General features: G+C 42.7%; 1 long non-coding RNA gene across 1 annotated transcript; it reads right to left on the bottom strand.

Moving 5' to 3' along the window:
- Positions 1 to 744: 744 nt before the first annotated feature.
- LOC146835005 (uncharacterized) lies at positions 745 to 6,787 on the bottom strand. The gene is made up of 3 exons (XR_014960675.1): positions 6,065 to 6,787; positions 4,465 to 4,584; positions 745 to 2,687 (listed from the first exon to the last, which is right to left on the bottom strand). It is a non-coding gene; the product is annotated as an uncharacterized LOC146835005 (long non-coding RNA).
- Between the last annotated feature and the right edge of the window lie 502 nt (positions 6,788 to 7,289).

The following is a 7,289-nucleotide window of genomic DNA, read 5'->3' on the forward strand; positions in this document are numbered from 1 at the left end:
GGTGCAAGGGTGTCAAGACGACACCCCGTTGCACCCCTGAAATCGATCTGTGCACAAATGTTGCGCACACACATGTCCAAAGGACATGTGTGTGTGTAACCTACGACTTTGAAAAATGCACTTTAGTGCATTTTTCCAAGTTTTCGCTATTTACCATGTGGTATGATTCCACGGTAAATAGCGGGGCCAAATAGCGAAATCGCTATTTTTAAAGGCATCTTGCATTGCAGTTAAGGAATCGCAATTTGCGATTCCTTAAATGCAATCGCAATTTAAGAAATCACAAAAATTTGCGATTTCTTAAATTGCGAGTGGCAAGTTGTTTCATGCATCGCAAAAGCTATTTTTGCGATCGCAAACGGCCGATTTTTGCGATTCGCTCTGTTTGCGATCGCAAAAAGCTTTGATGCATGTGCCTGTATGTAGCCTATCCAAGCTGCCTCAGTCTGAAAGTGTTCTCTCCAGAGTGTTGTCTTCTCGTCTTGCACTCCACTGTAATTGAGTTTATCGGTTTAAATGCAGTAATTTTTCAATACCTCGTTTGTTTTTCCATCTACACTTACAGGCCGGCCTTTAACCTGTGTTATAGTGGGAGAAACGACTCACACTTACCTTACCAATCTGCATCAGGCAGGCAGTGGTACCCAAGATTGATGTGCGGAGTGTCCATGGAAGGGAGGACCAAGAGGAATGACGAGAATGATGCAACTCCACATTTGGACCAGGATAATACAGTATCAATCAATCAAAACTTTCTTTATTCGACCTTCCGAAGAAAGGTCATAAAAGATACAAACAAGAATACATTTAAAAAAAAGCAACAGATAAAAAGTTACACTTAAATTAAAATACAATAGACAGAAGTAATCACAGCAATTACATCAGGGGTTTAAAGTGACAGTGCAATAAAGTGCCTGGAAAAAAGAGCATAAAATTAGTTTTAGCAGTCTTTCTAACATTAAGAACAAATGTATAAGATCAGCCTAGGTTTGGTCTATGTCGCATGATATGTTGTAAAAAGTTTGAAACAATATAAACCAGCCCCTCGCCCTACAGTAACTTTAGTATCATCATTTGTCTTTAAATTTATTTGATTGCTTTTTTCTCCTCAATCATTACGACTGTGTGTTGTGGTTTGTTTGTTAATTGATCCCTACAACTATTTTTTAATTTCCTTAGCTAGCTTGAAAAATAAAAGTAAGCCCGGTATAGCATGTAATTGGGTTCGGTCTGAGCTCTGAGGGCGGCAGACGGGCAAGGCAAATTTCAATTTCTTCCCTGACTGTACTGTCTCATTGGGTAATAGTAGTTATAGTAAGTACAACTCATTATCATTAACCATCAAGTTATCTTCCTCAGCATGCATACATTTGCTTTTTCTCACTTCATACTTTGATTTCTTTGATAATGGATCATGGTCGTCTTACAAGATTGTGTTTTACTTTTGTTGTGTCCATGCATACTGTCTGTTTTTCTTTCTCAAACCTTTCCCAAAATCCCCTTCCCATCCATTCATCAATCCCTAACCCTCTTCCCCCGGGCTGTGTGATTTATATTGAGGTGTGATGTGATGACTACATTAAATGTACACCAATTGATCACACGCTTGCTGGGGAAGATGTGGTGAAAGCAACGCTAATTGAATTTCAACTAAGGCAGGGCAAGGATCTTCTTCTGCTTGCCCACCCATGCTGTAGTTTACTTTGTGTTCTGTTCTACTACTCCTCCCACAGTCTCTCAGTCAAGTGACTTCCTCTTTCTTTTTTCAAATGCTATTGCCACTGTCTACTACTACCACCGCAATAATGGCATCTTCTCTGTCAATTTGGGAAACCAACCATGCAGCCATCAGTGTGCCGAACTTCATCATCAATCACAGGTAAGATAAGTTTGGTGGGACGTATGGACTAGGAGGAGAGACTGACAGTACTATTATGACAATTAAAAATAACTCATTGAGGGGTACTGCATCTATCGGTTTGTGTGTTACAAAATCGGCAGATCTTTTCAATCAAACACTGGCTGTGGGCATGCAGCAGTACGGGAACAAAGTAACAAACCATGTAACTTAGATTGAATTCTGAAAACTGTAACCCACCACAAAAGATTAACATCGTATAAGTAAATAGAATAACATTTAATATCCCCTAACAAAAATAAACTATCCCACTCTGACCTAACCCACCCCCCTCCCTAACCCCAACCAATGTCCAAAAAGAAACGAAAGTTGAAGAGTCCCAATGTCCGAAAGAATCCCCAACGCCCAAAAACCCACCCACCAACAAAAGGAATTAAAAAAGGGGCAAACGACGAGGTCCTCTATTGTCGGCGGGCCTTAAGGTGTTTGTCCACCAGGATCTTTACCCGCTCCTCCATGTTCTCCTCTAAGCGGGCCATCCGGCGGAGCAGCTGGTGGCGAAATGCCCTACAGTTACATGCAGGGTGGTGGGCAGCAGTGCTGGAAATAGAGGCGCGGCGGCGGGCGGATGCTGGACCACGGCGCCATGAAAGTGGAGGCAGGGCCTGACTGGTGCCCAGGGCATTGGAGGAGGCTGCAGCCGCCTCCTCCTCCTCCTCCGCCTGAGCCACCAGCCGGCGATAATGTTCGCAGATGGCCTCCAGTTTCCGGCGCCGGGCCCTAGCGGCCAACTCCTTCCTTGATGGTTTAGTGGGTGTAGAAGGAGTATCTATATCAAGAAAGAAAAAGAACATGTTGTAGCCAATACTCTTAGCAAAACAGAAACACTAAAATCATTCAACACATAGTGTCACAGTATCACTAGCAAGCACAGTTCATAACATTTGTGATTTGGTGGTAAGTATCTCTAATCCTACTTCCTTGGACTCTAACATTTGTGAGAGTTTCCGACTTTATACATATAATCGTACTATGTACTCCGGTACACCAGTCATGTTGTTCTTATCTGTAGTTTAGCCCAATTACATAACCTTGTTGTAGCCGGCATGCCAGCTCCGTCAGCTAAGCTTGCACCCTAGAGAAACAGATATGAGCCACATGATGCAGACTCACGTTAGTTTTATTTACTACTACTGTCTGCAGGTGGGGAAGCTCATATTTTTGTATGACGCCTTACGGCCGTTGGCACTGGTCATACTCAGTTACATGAGAGCAAATGGCATGCACAATTTCACTTACACCCTGCCATGTGTACTACAAAAAGGCTGATTATTTCTCGGATCCAATGATCATTGCTTATATTCATATTATAGATGCTAATACGATACGACATCAGGTCGGTAGCGGTCGGTGGTGGGAGTGCTGCCGGGCAGTGAGTCGGTGACGTGGGAAGGTGCAGGGTGGGGATAGTAAACTATGTATTAAGGACAATCACAGGTAATTAAACAATACATTAAAAAAAATATTTGTTGCACGCACTGCATCGCATTCGGCGGTGCAGTGCGCACATTGAAAATAATTTTATTTATTTTTATGTTGATTACCTGTATTTGGCCGTAATACACAGTTTACTCGCCAGTGCCACCCACCCGTCCCCTCTCCATGTCACCGCCCGCCAACACTCCCACCACCAACCGCTACTGCAAAGGGTACTTTGCTTTCATTGATTGTGTAACCAATAACCATAAACAACAGATAGGCCACCCTTTGCAGGCTGGCGGCCCCAATTGAAAATACATTAATAATAATAGGTAGGGAGTGGTCCCCAGAGTGGGAGGAAGGAGTTTCCGCTTGATAATATAGATATATATAAATATATATGACGTGCTTGCAAACTACTGCAAGTGTACTGTATTCTGATAATACTACCTATATTCTTTTGCTACTGTCGCGCAGTTTCTTTTACATTTTCTTCAAAGTAAGAATCTCCAGTGACACTTTCCACCTATACTGTCTCTTGATGATAGTACATCCAGGCATACATCCATTAAAGTAAACGTTTATCCTTCTTTTTTATATCTGTCATACTTAGTTGGTTTCACCAACAACCACCCATGGTTCCGCTCCTTCCTTGCTTGTCTTGGCTTTGAATTTGAACCAAACAACGCTGATTTTTGCTATCTAGCACTATCCACCCATACTGTTTTGCCCACCCAGGCAGGTATTCTTTCACCTTCCACCCATCCTTCAACAACCCATGCATCTGATCTGATTACTATCAGCCACCTATGCATGCTTCCAACAACATATCCTTCTCTGCCAGTCAGTCATATTATTTATCTCGCCCGTCCTTAGTTCTTTCCCTCTTTGTTCAACACATCCATCAAGGTCATCTGATCTGAGTTTGTCTTCTCCATAAAACATTCACAGCTGATTTTGGAGTCAAATAGAAGAGGCCATTGGTTACTCTACTCACGCTGCAGTGCTAATGCTAAGTAAAGGGTGTCTTCTTCAACCGTTGTATAATAATAAGTCGCACAGTACAGTGAAATAGTGAATACACTTCCATCTAGCTGTAATGTCAAGAAGTAATGAATATAACTTACCGCCGCCGGCCACTGCTGCTGGATCCCCCCCTGTCTCTCCTGCAGGTGCCGCCAGTTCACCTGCCCCCTCCGGAATGGCCGCATCGCTGGCCCCGACGGCACTGGTGGATGGTAGTGTGCCTAGAAAAAAACATCACAAATGTTTTAGATGCCTGGAAACCTCCCCCTATTTTAAGTGTTCACTTGGAACATTGAAAAAAAAGTTAATGCAACATACATCAGCACTAGACAGTAAGTACAGTCAGTAGACAGACACTAGTAGTGGTATGGTTCCACTTCCTAGGGTCATCTAGTCCTACTCTACTCTTTTGAAAGTTAGCCTGAGCCATGTGTAACCCTATTAGATTCATCATGTCGACTACTACTCTTTTGGTGCATATTTAATTATACCTGCCAGCTTATTGACATGTGCAGTAGATGCCTTTGAGGCCACTTGACTGTTGCGTACAAGTGAAGAGGTCGAAAGAAAAACAACTTATTGAGTTTGTTTAGTTTATATTGCTTAGCCATCACATACATGTTACACTTTTTGCCATGACTGCAAAATGCTAGCATTCACCAGTATACTATCTAACGGCTAACTCGCAGCATTTTTCTCATATATAATAGGCGGAAGATTCCCTTCTACAAACCAGAAATTTACAGAGCATATTGGATGCAAGATGATGTAACCCGTATTTCTACGTTCTACGGTGAGGGGTCTTCCAGAATTCCTGTTGTCATGCACTTGTAAATGTTTACTGTTATAATGTTAGGCTTTTTGCTGGCTTATTGACTATGGCTGTAGTAAATTAAATTTCATATTAACGATGTACAGAGTTTGATACTTGTTTCAAATAAACCTTTTGAACTTACACATAGACTCTGTGGTATTTGGTGTGGTGGGGTGTACTTACACAAGTGAGTGAGCAAAATGGTGTTATTATGTTCTGGGTTGTCTGTCTCAGTCATCATCAACATTGTGTATCTTCTTCGTGGGGGGGGGTCGGGAGTGGGACCCTAATGTGAGACACTATAGCTAGTCGGTCAGGGGATCCTGGGTTCTTCGGACTGAGGGGTGATCAGTAAGGTCCAACCTCCCATCAGCAACATCCTATTTTGTTGTGCATAGTTCTGTATGTGGCTCTGCAGAATCACTAGACAATAGTAGTATCATGTACTATCCGATCAAAAATACTAGTCAAATATCTGGTTGGCCATTTTGTTTGTGGTAATTGTCAAAGCCTCAACATTGAGAAGACTTGAAGAGGACAACCCAAAGGACAGGACACAGTGGCTAGAGCTATTGGTCAATCAGAGTTTTATTATTCCAAAGAAAACCTTCTATAAAGAGTGGGCAACTGTGCAAGCTTCTCTACACACAGAGTAATAATAGTAATAGTAGTAGTAGTAGTAGTAGTAGTACAGAGAGTCATAGTTAGAAGCAACTTAGTTAGAGGCAGGGATAAACAGAATTTGGAAACAGATAGTCAAGGTCAAAGAAGTAAGCTTTTGTAAAAAATAGATTTAGAAAGTGGAACCATAATTTATAGTTTGGAAAAAAAAGATGCAGTAAAATTTAGGGAAATATAAATGTCAATCTAACCACTGGAGGACTTACTGGGGCCAGCAGCAGGAGCCTAGGTAGAGGAGCGGTCCTGTGGTTCTTCCGCAGACTCCGACCCCGTCTTCTTGCCCCTGGGTGGTGCTGATGATCATGTAAAATATAATAAAGAAAGAGACAAACATTAAGGAGTGCTGTGAAACAAATAATAATAAATCATTTGGAAAAATAAGTCAAACAACATTTTAGGAAACAACAATTGCAATAAAATTGACCTATCTAATCAGATGGATCGACTACTGGCTGCTTCCTGCATTTACGGATCGTCTACTTATTTATGAACACTCCAGTGTTCCATAATCATTCTGATTACAAATACTAACAAAGCCTAGTAAGTACCACCTGACCTACACCACCTATTCCAGACGGGCCAATTGTTCACTAAGTCTGCATTTCCATTTTGTTCAGCCATCAAATGCATAGATGAGATGGAGGACACATGCATAATTAGTGCATACATACATACAACAAATTGTGGGTTGGTTGCAAGATTCTGATCTAGTTCTGCTTCTGACTGACCATGCTAAGCCTATCACTCACTAAACAAATAACAAAAGGTTCGATGGAGGACTGGGGTAAGCAGCACTCAGTGACAGAGGAGGCGTCACGCAGACCACATAAAACAATTAGTAACTACTACTAACAAACTAAACCTAGTATCCAATATCCATCCACCACTATTTCACAGTAGGACAATGGAAGGACTAGAGTCTCTCTAGAAAAATCGCATTACCTAACTTCAGTTCTGTAAAATAAACTCTTACATAATCAGCATCAGCACAAGCTAGTGCAAACAAAGTTGCAAACAAATAAGAGTACCACCGTGCACCTGGGTCCTTAAATCAAAGAACATTTTGCTTTTTGGAACGTAATTTACCAGCAACGCTTGGCACGCAGCAGTAATCTTGTTGTTCATCAAATTTAATATACACAATCAGTTACTCACCAAGCCCGACGACCTCGACACCTAGCAGGTCCAACAGGTCCTGCTCCCGGTCCAGTATGTCGGACCACCGGTGGGCTAGCTGGTTGTGGGTGCGCCGGATCCCAGAGCACCGGAACACGGCCCGGCGCACCTTCACCCACCGACGGTGCGGCTCCTGGGTAGCGTACCCGGAGCCGGGCTTGCCGCCTGCTGCCAAGGTCAAGGGGAGGAGGCGCTGGATGAAGAAAACAAGGGCAGCCACCACCTCCTCCCCAAACAGTTGCCGGGCCTGCACCC

The sequence above is a fragment of the Triturus cristatus genome, chromosome 4_2 (assembly GCF_964204655.1).
Source record: "Triturus cristatus chromosome 4_2, aTriCri1.1, whole genome shotgun sequence".
Lineage (NCBI taxonomy): Eukaryota > Metazoa > Chordata > Amphibia > Caudata > Salamandridae > Triturus > Triturus cristatus.